This window comes from Phoxinus phoxinus, assembly GCF_949152265.1.
Source record: "Phoxinus phoxinus genome assembly, chromosome: 19".
Taxonomy (NCBI): domain Eukaryota; kingdom Metazoa; phylum Chordata; class Actinopteri; order Cypriniformes; family Leuciscidae; genus Phoxinus; species Phoxinus phoxinus.
Window position 1 is genome coordinate 5,489,587 of NC_136894.1, and position 14,982 is coordinate 5,504,568.

Here is a 14,982-nt window from a genome sequence, read left to right on the forward strand (position 1 = left end):
TACATTAAAGGGCGAAGAAGCTGCTAGACCTTGTAAAAGTGCTTTAAAAACGCATAGCCACAACAGATTGTCGTCTTTTGAGCAGCACTTCTGATTAAGCTACACGTTATATACCTGTCAGTCTGTTAGTTCATCTCTCTGTCACTGCAGTCAGTCCCAGTGGGGGAGGGCGCGCGCGCGATCAGAGTCAGTGCTGTGGGGGAAGGGCGCGCGCGCGATCAGCGCTGTGGGGGAAGGGCGGCTGATCTCAACATGAGCAGATCTCAGTCAGACTGGCAGTCAGAGGCAGAGCTAGGGCTAGGGTAGGGTTAGGGTTAGGGTTAGGGTTGGATATCCAATGTCTTTTAAAATCAAGTAAGAGCAAAATAAACCTGTAAACAAACATGTAAATGTGTCAGCTTGATTCATGATCATTTTAAACATTTTATTTTCTTTTGTATGACTATACTGCTCTGTCTCTCCCCCTCCCTCCCTCTCTCTCTCTCTCTCTCTCTCTCTCTCTCTCTCTCTCTCTCTCTCTCTCTCTCTCTATATATATATATATATATATATATATATATATACAAGGGCGTAGATTTGGTTTGAACATTGGCGGGGGGGTTTTTTCATGGTATAAATATTGTGGGGGGGGGGGGGGGGTTGTAGGGGTTATCTCCCCCACAAACTACGCCCCTGTATATATATATATATATATATATATATATATATAGAGAGAGAGAGAGAGAGAGAGAGAGAGAGAGAGAGAGAGAGAGAGAGAGAGAGAGAAAGAGAATGTTTGCTGTAACTCCACTCCTCTAGTATAGTTCTTATCAGTCGCTTTAGTACATTTCTTGAACCTTAAGATTTGCAAACCAGTAAGTGCATTTCTCAAAACAATTTGTACAAACAACAAAACACAATAGATTACCATCAAAAGCCTGTAACTTGCTCAAAATACTAGTACTAAATCAATTAACATATCAGTGTCATCAGAATGACAAGTCCTTGTGTGTCATTGTTTGCAAACAAGAATGTCAAAATGCTTAGTCAGGTTGTCAATATACTCTATCAATATTTTCAGAAATAAACTATGATTTTGATGACAATGATTGAAAATGCATAAGACTGCACTTAATATCTGTATGACACACATGTACGCATTACTCTAGATGAGATTGGACAGGATTCACAGATACACTGTTGGTCTGTCAAAAAATGACTGTACAATGTCATTGCGATATAAAGAAAAAGACTATGTCACACATATACTGTATGTACGTGTGTGTGTTTTACATTATGTCTCTATCAAGTATATTTACTGTATAATGTAAATTGCAAGTAGACTGCTGTAATATAGCATTACAGTAAGTCTACAGTTTATGGTATACAGTACAGTATGTGAACACTGTCTGATTACACACCTGTTTTGTCTACAAACGCTTGAATGATTGAGGACATACACGGTTGTTTTCCAAACATTCGGCTGCACCATTCGACCGCCTCTGCCATAAGGTTATGACTGAGAACATTATCTACAATAGTGGCCCTTATTTCTTCAGAAACACACAATCTTGGCCTGTTCTACCTCTTCCTCTGTTTTACCTCTGTACCCTTCCACCACACATACTTACTCCTCTTCTTCTTCTTCTTCTTCTCGGCTGTTCTTCGGTTGTTCTTCCATTCTCAGAGTGTGTAACGTGTTGTGCGCTGTCTATTATGCTTCCCAAATGAGATGCACTCTGAGCTATTATAGAGAACTGGATGATCATTGATTGATCTAATGCTTTACATTCCCCTTCATTAGTGAAATTCAGAATTCACCTCTGCAATTCAACAAAATGTAAATGTAAATTCAGGACAAAAAAAATCTAATAGAATTGCATAGAAAATGTATTGACAGTTTATGACAACTATTTCATCCATTCTGCATTAATGACTTATGGAACTAATGCCTGTATGTTTTGAGGGGTAAGACTATTCAACAGAGAACCAGTATAATACATTTTGATCAACATGACATAAGAAATTAATAATGTAAGAAACAGCAGACACTTGTAGCCTACATCAATTGCATGAATGTAACAAAGCATTTGCAATTTGTTCAAATGAATGATTGATTTTTATGATGTGCACAAGTGACTAGATAATGTGGAGGTTGAACAATAATTTTTGTTGTGATCTGAGAAATGCACCAAAGTGACTGAGAAAAACTGTAAAATAATATGATATAATTAGAATGTTTGCTGTGCTCTCCTCTATATAATATACTATAATATAAAGATGATGTTTGATGTAACTGCTCTCCTATATATAAAATATATATAAAGAGAATGTTTGCTGTTCCTGGTTTCCTCTATATAATATAGGCTAAAGAGAATGTTTGCTGTTCCTGGTTTCCTCTATATAATATAGGCTAAAGAGAATGTGTTGCTCTGTGTGTGTGACTGTGTTCTCCTGCTCGTGCGGTGGGTGGGGGAGGGGCGGCGGCCGCTCAGGGACATCGCGGATGAAAGAGAACGGCAGAACGCAAAGTAGGAGAAAACACTTAAAACAAATAAACTCACTCATAAAAGCAAGCGATTTAGCACGTTTTCATTTTGTGGCTTGTGTATTTTTATTAAACAAACTCAGATGAATAAATCATCACACTCATATTGACAGATTTAAGCAGTTGTCCCGCTTTTGGAAGGAAATATGTACTTTTTAAATTCACATGACTTAATCTGTATGTCCCTTCCCCGCTTCAAACTCGTTCCTACATGATTAATAAACTCCTATGTTACTGTTCGTGCTGTAGTCACGGTGACGCGGGGAAGCGCGATCTTCACACACACACACACAGAGCAGAGACTGATGCGAGAGCAAAACGCGAGGATTAAAAGTAAAAAAAAAAACATGCTCATATAAGTCATGAGAGGTCCTGCTGCTCAGGGCAATTGAGTCTATTTTTATTTAAATACTAATTATTGGGAATTTTTCTATAATTTAATGTGGATTATCTGTCAATTCAGATCATAATCATGATCGTTTTTGCCTCCGCCATGTTTGTTGATGACGTGTTGGCCTCTGATTGGTCAGATCATCAAGTCCCGCTTTTGTAGTGCTCTGATTGGTCAGAATCCCCGAAGTGTGTATCTTTTCCGGAAGTGCAGTACTCCTAGAGGGCGCTGTGTTATACACACTTTAGTGGGGGGGCATACACACTTCACATACACAAATCACTTAAAAGTGATTTTTTGGGACAAGTGAGATTTTAAGTCTGGACACCATTTTAGAGTATGCTGAATGCCATTATATAGTCAAACAAATGAGGACATACAAAATGTCCTAAATTTTTTAGGTGGTCCTCAGTTTACTGGTGTGTATCCTGGTGAATGTACCCAAAAGGGACATAAGCACACACACACACACACACACACACACACACACACACACACACACACACACACACACACACACACACACACACACACACACACACACACACACAGAGAGAGAGAGAGAGATGAAAAATTAGGTGTTTTGTAGTTATAAAGTGTATAAATTCACAATGGTTTATTTTTATAGTTTATATAGTCTGAATTTGTGATTCAGTGTGGCACATATCACGAAATCAGTCAATGACAAATACTGTTAAAGATGTGGTATTGATTGAAAAAAAAAAATATATATATATTTTGTTATTAAAGTCTTTAAAAATGGTCCCTTATTATCAGTTAGTGGAAACATGGTTATGCAGAATGTTATGTTATGGTAAAATATTATTTCTATGTTTACACAAGTATATTATGCCCAGTGTTAGGGAAAGTTACTTTAAAAGCTAATGCGTTATAATATTGTTACTCCCTAAAAAATGAACTAATTGTATTACTTGGTTACTTTTTATAGAAAGTAAAATAAACAAAAGTGACGAAGGTATGCTCAAGATTAAAATATAGAAGTGCGTACCGGCCCACTTCGACCACTGGTTACCCCCGCACTGATTATGTCATCATACCCAAAATTCATAATCAGCACGGCTCAAGTGCATTCAAATGAACTCATTTTGTCCAGTGTCTGACACATTTTTTTTTTGCGAACACTGCATATAGCACCTGTGAATTGGAACACATCTAAATAGAGCCTCAGTTCTTCTTAAAAGCATGCTGAGCAGAAGTGGGCGCGACCTTCTCTTCCTCATCTCTCTGTGGGCAGTTGCCAGGATAAGTGTTTTTGCTTGATGAGCCATTTAGAAAAAAAGGGAGAGGGAAAAATGTGATAAGGCTCTGATTTGGTTCTCTGCAATCTTCTGTCAGTGCTACCGCAGGGGGAGAAATGAGCAGAGGTCATTTCTTCTAATCTAATAAGCTGCCTGACTGCTGTTTGAAAGCAAGGTGGGTTCGAGATGGCGCAGATTTAGAAATTCAAATTAAACAACATTCCTTTAAACTTATTTTTTTATATACTTCTTGCACTTTGTTTCTCTGACCTTCAGTGTTTTTATCTAGTTATTCTCTGTCACTCTGTGTTTTTTAAGTAGGACTTATTTCTTCTCCTCTACATGCTCTCATCTTATGGACCCTTTGAAGTCCTGTGGGAGAAGATTTGAGCACACCTGTCTCTCCTCTGTCCTTACCTTCTGAAATCTCCACATGAATTATAAATGCTGTATTTCACACATTCTTGCCTGCTCAAGGGAAAACTTCTTTGTCATCCTCTGCCTTTTTTGTGGCCTCTGACTCTAGAAGATCTTGGGTTTCAGATTGGCTTCACCTTTGAGTTATTCATATACTATACATCGCAGGGCTTGATCCACATCGTATTTGCAATTTATGATTGTTCTTTGTTCTTGCTTTGCTCCTCTCTGCTGGTGCGCTGAAAAGTTTGGCCACAAAAGTTGAGGGCCCAAACTTTTTTTTCTTTTTTTCTGAATTTTCTTCTTAAAAAACATTCAGTATCTTGATGCACACAGGAATATATTCACAAAGTTGGTGCTTGTGATTATCGCCTAGGTTTCGTTACAATTGGACACTGGCTCACTGGTCTCAAGCCATTGCGTTTTCATTACATCTTTCAATGATCTTGTACTTCCGTTTTTACACCTTGGACATTTAAACATTTGGTTTTCTGTGTATTTAACTTCTTTTTTTTTTTTGGATGGGTAACTGTCTAGTTGGCAAACATAAATAAGATGTTGTTGAAATTGTGAGAACGATTTGTCTTGGAATTATGTCTTGGAAACATCAGTTAAAGTGGGTTATTATAAACTGATCAGTAAAACGGTACATAATAGTTACATTTAACAATTAAGTTATGTATACCTGTATCAAGACAGGACTTTCTCTGTAGCTTTGGGTAAGTTTTCCTCATCCGCAGCTCCTATTTTTAGTGGAGTACCTCAGGGTTCCATACTGAGCCCTCTTCTTTTTAACTTGTATATGCCTCCATTTGGAAAAAAAGTATTAGGAAACATAATGTTAATTTTATGCTGATCATACCCAGATATACAGTATTTGCCATTAAAAGTCCATCCAGCCTTTAATGGAATGCCTTGAGAGCATAAAACAAGTTGTTGTCAAATATCTTTCTCCTAATTAATAAAGGCATAACTGAAATAATTATCTTTGGTCCCCCGCAATTGAAAGGTGGTCTTATAAATGAGCTTGGCAATCATTTTCCTTAAATTTAGTCTTGGGTAAGAAACATTTCTGTCGATCTGGCTTAACCAAACAAATTAATTCTGCTGTTAAGAAAGTTTTTTTATCAATTACAAATTATTTCTAAACTTAAAATAATTGTCTTTTCATTCTTCGGAGAAGATTATTTGTGCTTTTATTACTTTATGTCTGGAATATTGTTATAATTATTCATTTGTATGTGCCATAGAAGACAAATATACTTTAAAAACATAAAAAAATAACATCTAAACTATTATTATTATAGATATGAATCCTTAGATTTATTCCCAAGATTGAAATAGCTGACAATAAAAATGGAAAGAAAACACAATCCTCCCTCTATATATTATATAATATTCTAGATAAGCTCCAAAGTATTTTACAACACCCATGCAGGGAAAACTGTTAAAATCTTGGATACTATAGGATTTTTAATGGACTAAAAGACCTTTCATAGACTGCATGTCAGACATTCCTGATTATGTCTGGGTCTTATTTGCACCTTCAAAAATGGAGGGCATGGAGACCATGATTAGGTTCAATGGCTGAAGTAATCATATTCTAAATATAATGGGGATGAAGATGAATGTGCTCCATGTTTTCATGAAGTTCATCACAGAGAAAGAGAGCAGGAGGTACAATGAAAAAGGCTGAATGACATTTCAGCGTGTGAATGTCAAACTGGCTGAAATGACTAGGGATGAGAATTATAAGGAGTAAAATAATTCTGATTCTAATTCCCTTGAACGAATCTCCCTGCTCCTTAATGGTTTCGTTAATGACTCTTTTAATACATTTGAGGGAAACACCCCGTATAATGAATTGCGGCACTATTTTGAATTGTGATTTTTAATTTTGGAAAAAAAATCTTTTTATTTCAAGTTCTTGAAATTGACAGCAATTTATACAAGATATAAGGGAGAATTGTGCTCCAGTTCTGCCACATGGTGGTGGAACTCCAGGAGAACACCAGATGACAGGAAGCATGTGTGAATGAATGCAGTAGAGTAAACAGCACCAACACAAACACACTGAAGAGCCTGAGGTGGCAGCATCAGCTGGAACCTGCAACAAATGGCACTTTACAGGCATGTTTATCAGAGGGCACCAAATGGTGTATCCTCTACCCCAGTATTGTCTTTTTTTTGCTTCTTCTCATGTGACTTTCTCGTATCAATGTAGCTCATCGTGGAACAGCTTTTCCGTTGGTTTTTCATCCATAAAGTGTCTGAAGCAGAACATTTATGACATTTATTTCAATCACACTTGTAGTGAAATGACTTTACATGTTTGCCTTTTACATATAATTAATTGATATAAATATTAGTACTAATGCTAAATCCACTTTATTTTGAGATAAAAGGATACTTTTGAATCTGTGTTAATGAAGTTTTATTTGGTGTGGTGTTGGTGCGCAAGTTAAAAGGTAAAAAGTTTGGTTAAGGTGACCTAATTAAGCTTTTTTGTTAAGTACCTTTCGTGTAGTGTGTTAGCTGTATGTGAATGTAAAAGTTAAGGATACATGGATGGAGTTATTGTCTCCCAAAAGAGAGAACTGATTGGGAACGAGTCGTCTGTACTTCCAGTCTTACTTCCTTCATAAACCTATGTAGGGTTGTAATAAATTAGCATATTTCCAGCCTATGGTCTTCATTGGCTGCCCGCAAACAGTGTCCACTTTAACCCGCCCTCAAACACTGTAGTTGTAGCTGAGTCCTAAAAGAGTTTGCTTTGTGTTATCAACATGTCAGAACACGCCATTTTCTTTACTGCGAAAGCAAATTAACTTTGCAAGTACTTAAAAAGGTTGAGGACTCGGGCTCAGAATGATACAGTAAAACTGACGCCATTGTTACTGTTTGTATCATGTGTATACTGTACAATTTCAAGCCTAAAGAGCTGCAATGTATATTAAAGTAAAATTAAAGTGTTTTTGACCCTGGGCTCATGTAAACCAATTGTAAGAAACTTCCTAAACAAAATTAGGAACCTTAAAGTAGAATAATAGGGTCACTTTAATACTGTTCCAAGTATTAAACTGTTTGCCCACTGTCCTTAACCTGAGGTGAGACTTGTAACTCTTCAATTAGCAGGAAGCGTTCGGTGCCCGTCTTTCGGAAGGGCCTGCTCGTTTGAAGCCCTGCCATTTCAATCAACGGGCCTGTTGTTGTTTTTGTTCAGCAGACGGGACATATCTGTCCGTTTGGCACATGTGTTTCATCACGCTTCTAATTGGATCTGATTCTGTCTTCACCGGCTTCCCTGCAATTAATTCACGCAGCTCTCTCCAGGCCTTTTTCATAAAAGAGGAGAGAAAGGTGGGGATTAGAGAATGAGATGCATATTCATGAGAGCTCGCCCAAGATGTGTTGGATTGGATATGATATGAATATGAAGTAGGCTTCAAGAGCTGAATGCTTCATAGACGATCACAGGAGACTTTTATAGAGTTGTTTGGAGTTGTCTGCCTCATTTAAGTTCTATAATAAAATTCAAGCACAATAAATTGAATATGTATGTATGGATGCATGTGTATACACACACACAAGTTTGTTTCTGTATAGTTGTTCACTTCCCACTACATTGTTTCATTAGTGAGAACATAGCATATACTTCCATTGATTTTATAGAAGGTTAATGATATTTTCGTCTGACCCAACCCCTCCCCCTACTCCTAAACCTACCCATCACAGAAACATGTACAAAACACTAGATTTAAAGGGCTGGTTGATTATGATTTCACTTTTTTAACTTGAGTTAGTGTGTAATGTTGCTGTTTGAGCATAAACAACATCTGCAAAATTTAGAACGCAAAGGGAGATATTTTCTTTTACAGAAATCACTTTTTAAGGACTACAACAAACGGCTGGTAGGGACTACTCGAGCTTCCTCTCGGATTAGTGACATCACATCACTAACCCTACAATTTAAATATAAATAAATTCATCAACTAACCATTCATAAATGTCGTTTGCATTCTACATGTCATCACTTCTTCTTGAGTCTCCATCTTTGTCCGGCTCCAGTTTGAACATAAAAGGCTAAAAGTTTTTTTTTAAATGTTCAGTGTGTGTCTGTGTGAGGTAATCAAGCTGCTAACACACGAGCTCTTAAAGCTCCGCCCTCTGTGCTGGGAGCAGCAGCTCATTTGCATTTAAAGGGACACACAAAAACGGTGCATTTTGCTCACCCTCAAAAAGTGACAATATTAACATGCCATAAAACATATCTGTGGGGTATTTTGAGCTAAAACTTTACTTACACACACTCAGGGGACATCAGAGACTTATTCTACATCTTGTGAAAAGGGGATTATATCACCACTTTAAATAATAACATGTTTTGGCCTATTTATAAGCATATTTCAATTGTGAGGACCAGTCAAATGTTGTCATAATATTCAAGACCAGACTTACAATAAGACAAGGTATGTTTTAATAAGAAAGTCAGCAGGGTCAATTTTGATTTCATGTTGTCTCATGGTTAATGCAAGTCTAGGATCTTACAAATTCTTATAAAAACTTATAAAATTGTTTGCACGTGTGTGTGTGTAATCTGATTGATTTAACTTATGTTTGTGTTTATATCTGTTGCCTTTCAGTGCTGACAGTGGTTTTGTGGTTTCCTAAACCGCTCTCACTAGTGTGTGTACGTATGTGTGTTTTTATGTGTCATGAAAGCGTCAGTGGACTCTGCAGTTAAACACCCTGCTGCAGAGGCAGAGTGGAGAGGAGATGGACTAATGCAACGCTAGCGCCATCGATTATGACACGCAAGTGCTCTCTGGGGTAGCAATGGTCAGGCTATTTGTTTGACAGGAGAAGACTGCAGTGAAGTCAATTATAGCGAGTGTTTCGCCTGCTCAGAGAGTCCGGGCAGCTGCTGGAGCTGATCTGTGAGGGAACGAGGGAACGTCCCCCTCTCTCTGACCTCTTGACCTCCCAAAGGCCCAGCAGTGGGCCACTGACTGTCAGAGTCAGCGATTGGACGAGCTCCCTACATTCCAGGTCAAACCCCAGGTCAACATGAAGGCGGATCTGTCTTTTAAAGGGACCTGTGCCCCGACAGCTCATTGACGGAACGTATTTGTCATTATACGAAAGTGTTTAATTGCATTTTCAGCGTGTTCCACTTTAAGATCTCTTGAGCTCACAAATGTAGCCTTGACTTTATTTGAGTTCGCTGCTGCCGAAAATCACTGCGGAGTCAAGTGCGCCTGGTGACTTGTGCTTTTAGAAAATAAATATCACCCCAAACCCTTAATGACATGTTTCTTGAGAGCATAATCTATGATTTTTGCATAATCATTATCATTTTAGAAGTGGTTTGTTTAAAGGTTATTGAGAGAAAAGTTATCCCTGAGCTCAAGTGCAGAGAACAAAATATAATTAGAGAGAACATTACTTGGTATTTTGTGGATTTTAAATGACACGTGTCTCTCAGTGATTGCCTAGTGTGTGTCCATACTGTATGTAAAATGTAGAATAGAAAAAAAGTGATATTTTCAGGGAATTTCCACTATTAGATGCTCCTGTTCATTCTGATCTGCTTTGTCTTAAAGTTGTTGTTTTTTACCCACTGCAACCAAGTAAAAATTGAGCTATTAAAGTGAGGCTGACATATAAAAAAAAAAAGAAAAAAAATCCCCACTTACTTGTTTTTTTCTCTGTATCTGTTTGTTTTATGCATTTATCTATCATCCCTGAAAGCAAGGAAGCATTGAAACAATGTTGTTTATATCTATGCTTCTTTCTGAGGCTGTATTTATTGGTTTTCTCAGGCTGCTGGTATAGCACCTCAGATTGAGGGTCAATAGCTAAACAGAGAGTGTGGAAGCTGAGCTCTTTTCAGCTGTTTGGCTTTGAATTAAAAGCATTTACTCAATGTGTCCAGTTTCCACAGCTCGCTTCTGTACTTTCCCTCTCCAGCTCTTAATCAATGGCTGTGCTCTCAATGTGTGCTTGCTGTCCAGTTGGAGACTCCTTATGGTTTATCTTGATAGGTTCACATTTTACTGGTAGTTTTAGTGTTTAGGTCAAGCTTTTTGTCCAGTAGGCCCTACATGTGTCCTCTTGACTAGTAAACAATTGTATGTTAATATTATTTATAGACTATTATAGTTTATATTGACTCATTTCCTACAAGCATTTTTAAAAGTTGCCAGCCAGCGGCATCATTTTAATCAGTTTCTCGAAACATGCATGGCCCCCGGAATATTTTGTTTTATGAATATCTGAACATACAATATATCAAAAGAAAGAACAGAGCCTCTGCTCTCTTCCATCAACAATCTCAAAGCTTGCGCAGTCGCTACATCTGGGATCGATATTTCATTTGGTAACTTTAGTTTGTTGTTGTGATGTTTAATTTTTGATGATTGTGTTGTTTTACATGTGAGCCAGCAATGCTTCTATCGCTCGTTTCTGCTTCTTCACTTTTGTTTTGATCCGGAGATTCTGTACACTTTAAGATGATGTGTAATAGCGCCCCCTACCGGATAGCAGTGAAAAATTGCCGGAAAATTCAGTCAATGCCTTTGCGTCATAAATTTAAAGAACACATTTTTATTTTTATTTTATTTTTTAGATGCATCATTTAATTCTATATAAATCACTTCCTGTGTAACAAAAAATATATTTTAAAGAATGTTATACGTGTTTTATACAGTGGAAGTAAAGGGGGACCAATACAGCATTGGACCCCATTGGCTTTCATTGTATTAGTACAATGTACAATAATTTTTTCAAAATGCTGCATAATCTTTTGTGTTCCACAGAGGAAAGTCATAAAGATTTGCAATGAATTAAGAGTGAGTAAATGGTGTCTGCATTTTCAAATTTAAAACATTTAAATTGAAAATCCTTTTAACCCCGCCACAAATGAAAACTTCTTGTGTTTTTAGACTTAAAGGGACTCTTACAAAATAGTCTTACAATTTAGCTGAATTCAATCCCTATAGCACACACGCATCGTCTAACATTACCAGAGTGTGTAAGAAGAGCTACAAAGACGTGAAAATGCACACACACGGGACAAAATGAACCTATTACTATCGTATTTAAATGAATTGATTTAATCTCCACAAATGCGCATTAAGTTCTTAATGTCATTGCTAATTATCACACTGTTTATACGCCCTGGGGCTTCAGAGAGATCGAGAAAGCTGACACAGATCCTGCACAACTCCTTTTCAATTGTTTTTGTCACTTCTCAGGTGAGAATCTAGCGTTTTAACGATGGCCCGCAGACAAAGGCTCTATTATTGGAAAATAACCCAGGACCACCATATTAAATCCTAGCCTGTCCCTGTCACTCCTAGTACAAGGGTACACTATACACGCGCCTCCAGTAATATCCAATTTAAATGCTTGCAGGTGGCACGGCAAATGGGCACCCATTTCCATTCACTTATGTGTTGCCCACGGAGGCCACTGTTTTCATAGCCCGAACATGTTCTGAGGGAAGGAGAGATATTGAGATTCTGGTTCTCCAATGTCGCATTTGTCATAACAGACTTGTGAAATGCAGGGCAGATATAATTATCAGCGCTCGCTGGATTAACCGGCCACCTGTGAAGGGGTTCGGACCTCAATGGTGAGCATTATGTCTGAAGAGCTCTTTGTATGTGTGAATGAGTCAGGGACAGGGCCGCATCAATACGATCCTTGCAAAATGGTGGGACGCCACCCCTCAAAGGCTCCCCCTGCTTTATCTCCTGTCTAGATCGGTGCAAAATTCAACCAGAGGTCACTTGCGTGCCTTTCGTCTTTGTATCCATCTTTCACTCTTTCTTTTTCTTTCAATCTCTCCTACTCTAAGTTGATGGATCACCCTTGTTGTTGGCTCTCAAGCAACCTTGAACATATAAGCTGTTTTGTTTCAATATAAGATGACTTTTCTTCACTGTTGTGAATTGAAAATGAGGGAACAAAGCTTTTTTTTTCATGTTCACATGCACTACTTCTGCACCAACCTTTACCCAAAGTGGCATTGTTTCCCAATGTTGTTAATGGACTTTTATGCAGTACTTTTTTGAGGTATAATTTGATAACGCAGATTGTGCTGGATTCATGTTTGTATTCATATTTGGATTGGCGATCTTAAAAGATGATTCTGTATTCAATGCATGTTCAGATTAATTGACAGCATTTGTGGTAGAATGTTACAACAAAATTGAATTTTTTTTGTTCACTCTTATACTGTGCATGTCTCCAAATTGTACTGAGGCGCTATGTTTTATCTTAGTTTATGGGAACCGCTTCATGGTTGGCAAAGTTTTTGAAGAAACTGAAAAATACTGAATAAAGCATGTGATTTTTTTTCAAGTGCACTACATCTTAAACTTCAGCCAAAACGTCTTTGTTTCCTATAGAGGTTCAGGGACTTTTATTCCGTATTTTTCTGGGGTATAATTTGATAAACCAATTGAAAATTGGCTTAATTTGATGCAAGTCCTCATGTCTCTTTATGTCTGAACTCAGCAAGTACCGTATCTTTGTCAAAGAGATCTAATTAAGCCTGGAGTGTCGGCTTCGGTGGAGGTGCTGCGACACCTCGAGAAGAGGTATGAATGTCACACACACAAGAAGCCTATGAAAGATGAGCATGTTCTCCAGTCAAACCCTGCTGTTTTGGCTTGCTGTGAACAGCCGGAGCTGCCATAACCTCCTGAGCTGGAAGTCGGCCAATCAGGAGTGATGAACTGGTGTGAATGTCAAGGAAAGCTTTTTGATAATAGAGAGTTCACAAAGACGTCTCAGTGTGGGTCTGTGTTTTCATTCGCAACTCTGCAGTTTCATGAGTCTCTTTCCTAGCGAGTTGCTACTTCAACCCTTTGCTGTTCTTAATAACTGATGAAGGATCAAGAATGAATCAAGAGTGAACATTTCGTTTTTCTGCCTCAATATCCATGACTCTGGATTGGGTGTTCTGGAGTCTCTTTACAGAGTGCTATAGGCTAGAAGAGTTGTTGTACAAGTGAGTCAGAAGGGCTTCGTCTGATCTGTTGTGGTTGAGCTATACCAGATTGCGTAGTATACCAGATTGGGTTACCTCTGTTAAATCTTTAGGAATTAACAAGGGACCTTTTTTTTCTTTCTTTCTCAAAGCTCAGGATTGCTTGCATCCAAGTACTTGCATGCATTGGGATTTTCAGCCACTCTTTTTCTGCCAGTCGGTGTTAGCAAACATCTGTCAGTCCACAACAGCATGCAAAGCTTGAAGAAGAAAGAAAATATTAGCATCAAAAGCCCATGGTGTCCAGACCTACGAGCGACAGCAGAAGGATTATAAGGCTGTCAGAATAAGATGGAAGACTCTTGACAGGCTTTTCTTTGCTTTTAACACATTCAGGAAACATCTGAGACTGAGAAAGAGACATTGGAGTGAAGGAAAGATCTCTATGAGATTTTGTTTATAATACATATTTATTTATTTATTATTATTATTCTTTTTTTTAGGGGTTACTGTAACCGTATCCATTTGATAACTGTAGAAAGACGACAGGAAATTATGGGAATCTCCAGAAGTAGTGATTTTGACACAATATTAGTCCAATATTGACCAATATTATTACTCTGGTAAGTTCCAGATCAATACAAGTCTGCAATGTGTGCCAAAAGTTCCTGAATGAACGACAAACTAACCTTGTATTCCTCATTTATAAGTTGCTTTGGAAAAAAGCATCTGTTAAATTAATAAATGTTAATGAATGAATTTGAGTCAAATTTGCCATTATAAAATTGGAATGGAATCATTGTAAAGTATGAAATGGTAAGAAAAAATTTCAACTTTACATTCGCAGACAATGTGTGGAGGAACTCAACATATTTGCGAGAGCGTGCAAACGCGCCGATGACCTATTATTTTTTCCAACTATCACATTATTTTTTCCATCACCATGTCCCTGTAGAGGCTGTGTACATTGCAGACTTAAAAAATAAAGTATTAATGTTGAGTATATTATAATGTGGCTTCAGTGTGATTAGTCACATGACATTTCCAGCTCAGGTGTTTGGCTCGAAAAGTGAGCAACGATGGCAGTTTTGAAATCTTTTATCTTAAGTCTTTTTGTCGTGCACTATTCGAGCAACTGCTGTTAAGAATGGTAAATTCATATGGCATGGCTATAGCATGGCAAAATAGTACACAATCTTTTCGGGTGTGTTTAATGCTGTGTTTACTCTGATACTGTTCATATCTCTAGATGATCCTGGGGCGTGATACATCATATTTGTTCATGGTAACTGTCACATGGTCGATGAAGTTTGAGAGCACTCACTTGATGTCTCTTGTCATGATTTATGGGTGAGAGTTTCATGATATGTTTTCAGTGGTTGTTTTTGGA

The 14,982-nt window shown here is 37.7% G+C and overlaps 1 protein-coding gene across 9 annotated transcripts in view; it reads left to right on the plus strand.

Annotated features, from left to right (window-relative positions):
* The window catches only part of adgrb2 (adhesion G protein-coupled receptor B2), a 303,614-nt gene that overhangs the window by 50,151 nt on the left and 238,481 nt on the right, over window positions 1-14,982 (plus strand). The window lies entirely within an intron of this gene.